The sequence below is a fragment of the Cryptomeria japonica genome, chromosome 4 (genome assembly GCF_030272615.1).
Source record: "Cryptomeria japonica chromosome 4, Sugi_1.0, whole genome shotgun sequence".
In the NCBI taxonomy this organism is placed as follows: domain Eukaryota; kingdom Viridiplantae; phylum Streptophyta; class Pinopsida; order Cupressales; family Cupressaceae; genus Cryptomeria; species Cryptomeria japonica.
Genome location: NC_081408.1, coordinates 619,953,729 through 619,965,442, shown reverse-complemented (window position 1 = coordinate 619,965,442; position 11,714 = coordinate 619,953,729). Strand labels below are relative to the sequence as shown.

At 33.8% G+C, this 11,714-nt stretch overlaps 1 long non-coding RNA gene across 1 annotated transcript; it reads right to left on the bottom strand.

Annotated features, from left to right (window-relative positions):
* Positions 1–4,026: 4,026 nt before the first annotated feature.
* Positions 4,027–7,521, bottom strand: LOC131037692 (uncharacterized). The gene is made up of 2 exons (XR_009104283.2): positions 7,166–7,521; positions 4,027–6,892 (listed from the first exon to the last, which is right to left on the bottom strand). It is a non-coding gene; the product is annotated as an uncharacterized LOC131037692 (long non-coding RNA).
* Between the last annotated feature and the right edge of the window lie 4,193 nt (positions 7,522–11,714).

Here is an 11,714-nt window from a genome sequence, read left to right as displayed (position 1 = left end):
AGGAATCTTCATGGGATTTTCTACTAAGAGAAAGGCGTACCGGTGTTACAATAAGAGACTGAGAAAGATAGTGGAGAGAACAAATGTGGAGGTGGATGAATGTATTGGAAAGTAGATCAGAGCATGCGGATATGAATTTGATGATGAAGCTGTCATTTCAAAGCCTACATAGACTGAGATCTTGAAGCAAATGATCTGGTGGAGATAGTCAATCTAGATATTGCTACTACCGGTGAGGAAGTGCAAGAGCCTAAAAATTAGAACAATTAGAAGACTTCGAGGTATGTAAGATTGATTCATTCAAAAAATTGGATTATTAGTGATAAGAATAAAGGTGTGATGACTAGGAGAAGGATTATTGTTGAAGAGATATGCTTGATTTCAAAGATTGAGCCTAAAGATGTTGCAGAAGCATGTAAAGATGAAAATTGGATAAAAGAAATGGAAGAAGAGCTGAATAATATGGAGAACAACACTTGGGAGCTTCTTCTGATGCCTAAAGAGAAGAATGTAATTGGCGCTAAATGGGTGTTCCAGAATAAATTGAATGAAATTGATGAAGTTGTTAGAAACAAAGTGAGACTGGTATGTAAAGGGTATTCTCAGATGGAAGGAATTGATTATGAGGATATTTTTGCTCCAGTAGCTAGAATTGAAGTTGTTAGATTGCTTCTTGCATATGCTGCTTAAAGAATTTCAAGGTATATCAAATGGATGTCAAGTCATCCTTTTTGAATGGTGATCTTTGGGAGGAAGCCTACATTGAGCAACCAGATGGATTTTTTTTATCAGATAAAGGATATATGGTATGCAAATTAAAGAAAGCACGGTATGGACTTAAGAAAGCCCCTAGAGCCTAGTATGCTAGATTGGATAAGTATTTGTTGAAGTTGGGATTGTAAAGGTACTGCTAGTATGCTAGATTGTAAAGGTACTGCTAATAGTAATTTATACTTTAAGGTTGATAATGATAACATTTTGATTATTGAAGTCTTTGTTGATAATATCATTTTTGGAGGAGATGATGATTTGAGTATAAAATTTGTTAATGATATGCAAAAGGAATTTGAGATGTCTATAATAGGTGAAATGAAATTATTCTTAGGATTGCTGATTACTTAAACCGGTAAAGATATTTTCATTTCTCAATCAAGTATGTGAAAGAATTGTTGAAGAAGTTTGGGTTAGCTGATTTTAAACTTGTTGGAACTCCTATAGTGACTGGACGCAAGTTGTCTAAGAATGATGAATTTTAGAAAGTTAATCAGAATTTGTATAGATCTATGGTTGGTGGATTGTTGTACTTAACTCAGACTAGACCAAATATTATGCTCACTATTTGTCTTTGTGCTAGATTTCAAGTTGATCCTAAAGAGACTCATGTCACTGTTGTAAAGAGGATTTTCAGATAGTTGAAGGGGATTGTTGACTATGGTTTATGGTATCTGAAGAGTGATGATTTCCCGCTATGTTCTTATACTGATGCTAATTGGGTAGGTGATGTTGATGAACAGAAGAGAACTATCAGTCGAGCTTTCTTTTTGGGAAAGAAGTTGATTTCATGGTCTAGTAAGAAGCAAGATGTTGTATCTCTATCTATTGCTAAAGCTGAATACATTGTTGTTGCTAGCAGCTGTACTTGGATAGTTTGGATGAAGCGGATGTTGAAGGATATTAGAGTGATTTATGATGATCCTACTATTATATATTGTGATAATTCAAGTGCTATAAATATTTCCAAGAATCCATTATGCATTCTATAACAAAGTATGTGTCGATTAAGTATCATTTCTTGAGGGAGAAATTTAATGATGAAGAAGTTAGATTGGAATATGTATCTACAAAAGGATCAGATTGCATATATTTTCACTAAACCTTTGCCTGCAGATACATTTATCTGTTTGAGAGATAAGTTAGGGGTCTCTGCCTCTCCTGCTGAAAACTAGATGCATGGAGTTGCATCAATCTGGTGGATTTCAAAGCTTTATCTCTTTATCTGTGTTGATGAGTTGGTCCTGCTACTCAACCGTAGTAGTCAGTGTGTGGGTCAAATGTTCAGTTGTGAATTTATCCTTAGGGGGAGATTTTCCTTCTTAGAAGGTGAGTTCTTAGGAGAGAAGAATTATTTGTATTATGTCTTTGACATTGTTGTCAAAGGGGGAGAGAAGCATGTGAAAAATTGCTTTATCTTTGAATATTTGTATGCATGATCTTAGGGAGAATTTGTTGCAGTTTGATGGTGTTGATCTATTCCTTTGCATTGATTGTCTTTCACATCCATATGTTGTCATCAATGCCAAAGGGGGAGATTGTTGGATATTGTTGTTGCTAGGACATGTTGTTGTTATTGATATCAACATATTCTTGTGTTTGGTGTTCCAGTGATTGCAAAGAATTTATTTGGTTGGTTTTGTGATTCAGTACGAAGTATCTCTAGTATATATACTTCATTATTTATTGATTCCATGATACTATTTGGTTGAGTTGTGGATTCTGATTTGAAGATTGTTCTTCTATGTTAAGTGGCTGGCAGAGTCTTGTATTTGATTTGTTGTGCTCCGGTATGACTATCTTTGGTTGCAGATTTGGGAGAAGGTTTTGGGTGTTCATGTGTATCTTTATTTCAGATGGTTCATGATTTGGTGCTCCGCAAGTTATCTTTCTAGTCTGAATTGTTGTTGTTAAGTGTTCTTGAGATTTAGCATGTTGATTGATGAAGATTTGAATAAGTGGTGTTGGTGCAACTATTGCAGATGGTTTTAATGTTCTTGTTGGTGTTTATTGATCGTTTCCTATTTATTTTGTTGGTGCGCATTTATCATTGTGCACGGTATTGGTAATTTTGTTAATCCGATGATATTCTTTGTGTTATGCAGTATTTCTGCTGGTGTAGTGTGTTGCGGTTGATCTTGATGAGATTTTCGATGGTGATGCATGTTTGGAGATTTGGTTTAGGTCCATGCTATGTCATCTATGACATTATATTGGTATGGTGGTTGATTTATGTATCATGTGATGTAATTGTGTAATTAAGGATTGAGGGTTTGGTCAATCTTGTAGTCAAGGTTGATGAATTGTATAAATAGGTGTTAGATTCATGTAATTTGGGTGTCGATGTGGTGTCTGCATTATCAGAGAGTGGTGTATATGCACATAAGAAAATTTATCCTTTGGTATGGTGTATTGAGTAGAAATTGTTGTAGAGAAGACAAATGAGCTTAACCGAAACTATCATCAAGCATTAGAAAATGTTGTTTTTGCAGTTCATGTAATCCGGATTGTAGTCCGATCATTATTGTAAGGTAGTGAACCTTCCCTGAGGGTTGGAGCCTTTTGGTTCATTGTATCTTGAGCAGTGAGCTCTAGGCAGTGTGCCTAAATGCATGTACATTACCCATTATCCATTATCATATTTACACATACTAGTATAGAGTATCATCATATTGTGGGTAGGTTCCCACCGTGGTTTTTCCCTTAACTGGGTTTTCCACATCAAAATCTTGGTGTTATGTGTGTTGTTGTTATTACGTTTATTTTTATTCTTGTTGCAGTTGATTGAAATATGAGATTGTGCTTAATTGGATTAATTCGGTGAAAACTAATTCACCCCCCTGGCCGCTCCCCCCCCCCCCCCCCCCCCCATATGTATTTCAAATACCTTCATAGAAACTATAAAAAGGCTTTTTGTTGATTCATGGAAACATTTCTTTACTTCGTTGGGAATAACCAATGGCACTACTTTTGGTGAAACTGCATCCACTGCATAGTAACACAAATTAAATTTCATAACCTTAATCAAGAAAAGGAATATTCATGCAATTAGCAAATGTAAAAAAAAAAATCACTATTACAAATTTTTTATTAGTGTCTCTTCACTAACTATAACATAAATCTTAAGAATAGAATTGTTTATTTGTCTTCCATATAAATGATGGGAGAGTTTTTTTGTTTTTAATTTTTTTGTCCATTTTCAAAAATCAAAGGCATGTTCTTAGCTGATCCATCAATGTAATAGACACTAGCACGTCAACTAAATCTAATGCTATATCTCACTGATAAATTGCTTTTATTACAAAGATAAATGTCAAAAGTGTATATGTTTGTGATTCTACTAAAAAGCAGGACTAGTAATTCATTGTCATCACAACTATCATAGGAACTCCTAAAAGAAATCAGGAAGATAAATTTTTATCAGTAAAAGTTGAACATTAAACTTCAATGATTGTCTCCTGAATCGTCGCATAGCAAGAGTGAACCTTAAAGGCATGCCCAACTGTGAGTCCATTTGAATTCCTCTTGATTGAGATAAATTCAAAAGATTAAAGAAGGCACATTCAAAGACACATAAGTTAGCAAATATCTTATAATGGTGGCATGGATTACAAATGCATGACTTCTTAGAAGATTCAAAAAAGACATTGTCAGAAACAATTAAGATAATAAAATTCTGTTTTGATTGATCATAGTTGGAAGTGACTTGTCAAAGAAGAATATCAGAATCATTAAAAATACAAAGGGAAAAAACAACCCATTGGTAATAAAAAAATCACTATAGTAATCCTAATGAACATTGAGAATTGGGTGCACGCATAAGAAATTTTGCGTTTGGTTTTGTAGTTTTCTCTAAATCCCATTTATTGAAACCGGGTGCACTGAGCTTTTTCTTCTTCACTTGTGGGACAAACAATGAATAAGTTCTTCACTTGTGGAACAAACAATACAACCAAAGAAGTTCTAGAGTTCCTTCAATCATCTTTCCTTAAAGTAATATTTTTTTATGACCTAAAAAATCATATAGCCTTGCAATGAATGAAAACATTTTCGATCAAGCAAGAGGACCTTGTATCTCTCACCGAATGCCTTGGGGGTTCCTATACCTTTGTTTGAGTGCCCCTATGCTGATTTTTGGTGAACATCAACAGTGTGTCTTTGATTTCTAATGTTTGTGGAATGTAAAGTGTTGATTTTATAGCAATATATTTTTTAATGTTTGTGACATGTAGCAGTAATGTTTGGTAATGGGTGTGATTGTTAAAACAAAAATAAAAATCAAACTGTTTAAATGCTACATTCAAACACATCTTAACTATTGATCCTAATCTAGGTGTGGAAGTAAAAGAAGACACATCTTAACTATTGATCCTAATCTAGGTGTGGAAGTAAAAGAAGAGTTAAAATTGGTGTATTTATAATACATAGAATGAATCTAGTGTGGATAAGATGTGCATATATGCTGAATCTAGTAACTTGGTAACTTTGATATCTGAAGAAGAATTGATTAAAGGCAACTAGAATCTCTAGACTCCATAGATACAAAGATGATGCCAAAGAATTCTATATTGTGATTTCGTACGAGACATGATAAAGGATTCCACAATGTGACTTCGTATCAAATATATTCAAGACAACAAGAAAAATCTATTGAGTAGCTTAAAACACAATCCATGAACAAAAATATATTTGTAAATTATGAGAAGCTTGATCAAAGACACAATAAATTCTAAAATTTACATCAACAACCACTACAAATTTACAGGCAACAATCAAAGAAGATCTATAACCTAGTGTGACAAAACAAAAATACAAGCAAAACTCTAAAGTTGAAGGAAGCCATGACTTTGAATATCTACCACAAGATGGGTAAAATGGGAGGAAATAACTTACGAGTAATGCAGCTGCAAAAACCGCCAAAAAAATCTCTAAATTTTGGAATGAAATGATACCTAAATGCCTGCCAAAGAATGTTTGCTCTTCTTTTCCTTCTGTGCATAATAGTTTTGTTTGAAAAGGACAGAAAGATAAGAGATTTTTTTTTTTTATCAGACTGCAACCCGATGGAAATAAAACCTGCAGTGGGCACACTCCCTTCTGTACAGAACAACACACAAAACCATTGCCAGCTACCAAGATAGGGAGATGTGCACCTTATTTTTCAAAAGATAAATCACTGTCACAGATTCGGTGCTTGTTAAGCCTGTAATTTGATTTGCACTCCACATCACCAACTGTGGGTTTCCAATATTGATTTAGTTATTGTTAGATTCCATTCTGCAATTGCTTATATTTACAAAAGGTATATCCCAATGGAGATTCCGATGTGGCTGAAATACTGAAAGACGCGTTTTCTAAGGTGTTGGTGGATTTTTATCGGCTGGCGGGCAGACTGATGTTGACACCTCTGGTTGGTAGAATTGATGTTGAATGTAATGGCGAGAGCGCTCTGTTTGTGGAAGCAGTGAACGACTCTAACAATCGATGATTTTGGGTATTTCATCTCTACTGTACAACTCACAACTTTGGTTCCCTCTGCTACTTATGAGAATGGTATCACTACATCTCCTCTGCTTATGATTCAGGTAAATTTAACTTAGAAGCCTTATCATAAAGATCTGTAAATGATTCAGGTAAATACCCACGAGGCAATGGTGGTCTGCATAAACGGTGTCTCCCGTCCACAGGAATGTAGAGTTTGCATCTTTGCTTTTCTGCTAAACCTTGCGCTGTGATACAACATTTTCAGATATGGGCTGCCAGGCTTAGGTAGGTGGAGTACGCCTTATTAAGAGGGTTCTCGCTTGCCTTTTATTTTAGGGCATTAACTTGCTCTTCACTAAGATTGAACCTTCCAAATGATGCCATTTTTACCTCTTCTTGCAGACTAATATTTTCTGTCATCCTTATCTTGGTGGAGAAGGGTTGGAGTTGGTGCAAATTCTTGGTGAGAAAAGCCCACTCTGGGAGGATTTCGAGCTCGAAGAGGAAGTAAATGTAACTTCAATCCCCGAGCTAGATCACACAAGCTGTTCACAAAATGTAAAGAAGATGTACCATCTGATAAGATATGCTGTATCCCCGTTCCTATAGCCACCCCTCCACATTTGAACTTGATTACCTATAATTTCATTGTTATTTTAGAAAGATTTAAATCAAATCTGCTTTCACATCATTATATCATTTTATATATATAGATCGACCTTAATGATTCAAAGAACAAGGGAAAACAAGATCTCTTATAACTTTTTTCTAGATAGTTAGTTCCTTACAGATCTAGTTTTATATTCTCTTAAGAAATGGTTCCTTAATATATCATTTTTTAAGTCTAGTCTATGAGCAGAACGATTCAATGTAACAGATCCTCACAATAAGCCTTCTAAATTAATTTTACCTGAATCAAAAGCAGAGGAGATTTAGTGAAGCCATTCTCGTAAGTAGCAGAGGGAGCCAAAGTCGTGAATTGTGAAGGAGAGGTGAATTACCCAAAATCATCGATTCATGAGTCTGTCACGGCTTCCACAAACACAGCGCCCTCGCCATTACAGTCAACAGCAATTCTACCAGTCTGCCCGCCAGCGGATAAGAATCCACTAACACCTTAGAAAGCGCGTTTCTCAGTAACTGACCCACATCGGACCCTAAGCAATTGCAGATTGGAATCAAACTATAACTTAGTCGATATTGGAAACCCAAAGTTGGTCACGTGGAGTGGGATTTACAGGCTTAACAAGCACGGAATCTGTGACAGTTACGTCCATTTTTCCTAAGTTTTTACCCTATGATCATCTGCTAGTGAGAAAAATATAGGGTAGGCCAAATGGGAAATTGTACATCAAAATCGTACAAGGGTCCTAAAATATGGCAGCTGTCTATTGCAGGAAGCAGGTATCAAAAGGGCCTTGACATTATTGTTATGAAAAGTATCATTAATTGTAAAAAGCAATCAACCATGTGATGTCAGTATAGGGGCTTCTTTTGCAAGTCTATTGATCTCACTTTTGGAGAATTTTGGACACACAAAAAACATGTTGATATGACACCATACTTGAATATGTGACGGTGAAACCTTAGTTATAAACAGGGAACTTGCCAAGTAAACTGTTGTAAAAACATTGAAAATAATTTGAAATTTTCATATAAAATTTTAGAAAGCCAAAAATTAAAATACACAACTAGGGGAAATGACCTAGTAGTTGAGCATGTACCAATTGTTGTGAGGGTTGTTGATATCTTTTGTTTCAAAAATTGAACAAATAAAACCTATTATTTGAAACAAAAAATATCAATTTTTGTTAGGAAATGTAACAATAGTAAATGTACCAATAGTTGTTAAGAAATGTATTAATATTGTAAAAAGTAACCAATCAGGTGATGCCATATCAGCTGCACAACTATTGGGGTCTCTTTTGCACACCTATTGGTCTCACTTTTTTTGCGCGCTGTTTTGGACACCTTGTCAAAAAGCATATTGATGTGGCATCATATTTGATAATGTGGCCCTGAAACCTTAGTTATAAGTAGGGGACTTGCCAAATAAGCTGCTGTAAAAAATCGGAATGATTTGAAATTTTCAAGTAAGATTTTGAGAAGTGTGAAGTTAGGGTGCACAACTACTGGATCCTTCCCCTACTAAATCTTCTCTAAAACTTTTATGTCCAAAAAAGTAAAAATCATGAATGCCACTTGCTTTTGCTTGGTGGGTTGCACAGACCATATCATTACACCGAGCAGCACAAGTAAAAATCATGAATGCCACTTGCTTTTGCTTGGTGGGTTGCACAGACCATATCATTACACCGAGCAGCACAAGTGATCACAGATCCATTCACATTAGAGCTTATCCCATCAACTGATGAAGACAATGATGTACCCAGCACTTGACTGCGTAAGATGCATGTGGGTTACCTTTAATTTCAATTCTACGGATTTGATTAATGCTATTGAGGACAGCCAGGAATTCCGAACTCTCCCGCTATAGTCAAATCCACATGTTTATTATGTCCAACAGAGTTTATGCCAAGGAGAGGCAGGAATCTTTTATCTTTTATGAAAAAGATCAAAAGCGTTTTGAAAATATCAGATATGAAATGTTACAGTATATTCTGGAGATAAAGAATGAGAAATTTGTGGTTGCAGCATCTCTAATTAGGAGAGGAGAAAGATATTTCTCATAAGGACAGAATAAAAGATCAAAATTTTTGAAATGTTCCAGTTAAAATTTGGAGATGAAGAATAAAAAAAAATATAACATTGAGAAATCAGTATACTTTAAAAATGACAAGAATGGATATCTAGCAAACTTTTGCTAGAGAATAGTGATATAATGTTTAACCTAAGGGACAAAGGTTGCAGCTCAAGACAGTGTTTTAACCATGGAGAGTAGGTCTTAGGTTTTAGACGTTCTCCTTGCGAAATTGGGAATCAAAAAAGTTAAAAGGAAAAGAAGAATGCTTTGACTATTAGATTAAAAAATGTTAGCTAAGCATAATATAAAAAATATTGAACAGTTAAAGAAAAGAGTAGAAAAAGATATTTTTTTAATTTTTGAGCTAATGGTTTGAAATAATTTGCATGCATAAATGTTTATGCATCTAGAATTTTTACTATAAAGTTACAAGAAATATAATAAAATAAGATAAAAATTAAAAACTTGGTAGTTGGTAAGGGAGAAGTGTTATGAATATGGGTTCCATGTACCCTAAAGCATGTGAAAGAGATAGACATCAAGCTAAAGGTAATACATAATGTGATAGTTACAAGGTATTAAAGTTTCAACATTTAATTTTGCCTCTATTTTAGCATGTTGTTCTCACTAAATAACATTAGCTCTAGTTAAGGTACATTAGAAAGTATAAAATGAAGTACATTTGGATGATACATAGAATAATACACAGAACATTCTTAATGAATAAATTATTTTCCACAAATTAAGAATCTACAAAACAAGTGTGTCCATGAAAATAATCCTAAAATAGATATGCTAGACACGATGAGCTTAAATAATAGATTTGTTAGTATGTCACAAATATAAAAATATATAAAAAAGAGATGTATAAAATGAGCTTACAACATACTCCAGAAATTATTATTTTATGTTAGAAAGAAGAGAGAAAAATGCTTGATTTAGTATTGTGATTTAAGAAAAAAATAGATTTTTACATACATAGAGAAATGTCAATAGAAGAAAAAATCAATGTTGATTAGATATCTAACTTGCTCCATTGCTAGAAATTACGGAATTCAATTGATAGTGCAAATTAAATGTACCAACATGCTTTGTTGGTAGGTGATTCAAAAATTATCGTGGGATTTAGGATCACTTGGACTAGCAAGCTCAATTATTAGGTCATCCATGCATATGGAGGTTGATTGAGCATATTACATTCTTTGACCATGATATCATTGCCTTGATCGGAAAAGCATACTAGTAATATGAACAATCAATAGGAGTATAGGCTTACTCTTGATGTTGTCTAGAATGAAATGATAGACAAGATTGAGAAAAATGAAAGTAGTTACTATAGAGGACAATGTATCAAATGCCTATCACTATGCTCTTGAGAGATAAAAGAGCAATAATGGCAAACTTGTTGTAGAGATCAATAAGCTATTGGGAGAACGAAACATAGTTGGAAACAAAGAGGTTATATGCCAAATACTATTACAAAGAGGTAGTATCAGATATAAGCTTGACAAAAGTTATGTCAATATGGAAAAATGCAAAATGAAGTTTTGTTTGCAAGAAAATATGCTAAATTTGGAGATATTTTAAAGTTAATATAGTTTCTATTATCTAGTAAGGGGGAAGAATTTGAAATTTAGAATTTCAAAAAAAATAAATTAATTTTTTAAAATTTTTTTATAAATATTACAATTTTCTATTCACTTTATTATTTAAAAATTAAAATTAGATGAAAAACAAATGGAGTGAAAATGCCTTTAAGATGATCATTCTAGCCAATAAGATTGGATTAACTATGATTTTTGGGAAAGTAGGGTATCTATCTGAGGGAAGTATTTTTGTGATAACAGTATCTACATTACCAATAAATCACATTTCTCACCCATATAGCCTCATTCTCTCTTGTACGTATATTTTGTCTATTTTTAGCCTCTTTCTCTAGCCTATGTTGTCTGCTAGCCATGTTGTCTCACTTTCCTTGTTTTCTCACACCATGTTGTGTTTCTTTGATTTAACCATTAGTCCAACTCTATTTCACGTCCCTTCCCTTTCTATTTTCTAAGTTTTTGACCTTTTCCCTTCCTAGTTTACCACTTCTATGTTAATTTCCTATGTGAACCACACTTTTCACCTCCCAAACTATGCTTAAATAAAGAGTATTGTCCACCAAATTAATTATCTTTAGATGCATATATTGAAACTCATCATTTCATAAAAATTGTTCGTATTAGAATATTCCTATTCTAGGTAGATAAGCTTGGCTAGTGTGGTTTCCTTTCTTACTTATAATTGCATTGAGTATTGCATGCCCTCAATCTTTGTTGAAATGAAGTCAATTCCTATTCGTAGGCCACTTCACCTTGATTCTATGAGATAGTTACTCTTAATTGCACTATAAATTGGTTCACCCTTTATAAGTTTATTTATTTGAATTATCTATTAAAGATCATTTTAGCCAAACTAACATGGACATGCAAACCTAGTTGTGAAGGACAATTTGAGTTAAATTTATTTACTTATGTTTGGATATTTGTAGTGTTTAGCATGATGGTCTTTATTTGCGTATAAATGCTATTTTTTCTCTAATTGATGAGTAGAAAATTTCCTTTTAGATTTTGTTGTGACCACTTTACAAGGTTCATTGCCCCTTGAGAAGGCTCGTGCCTACCCACAATTTTTTTTTTGGCTTCTAAAAAATCTATATTTGGCTTCTAGTAAAACATTTTTTGTTCTTACTATGAGTTATCTACAACAATCA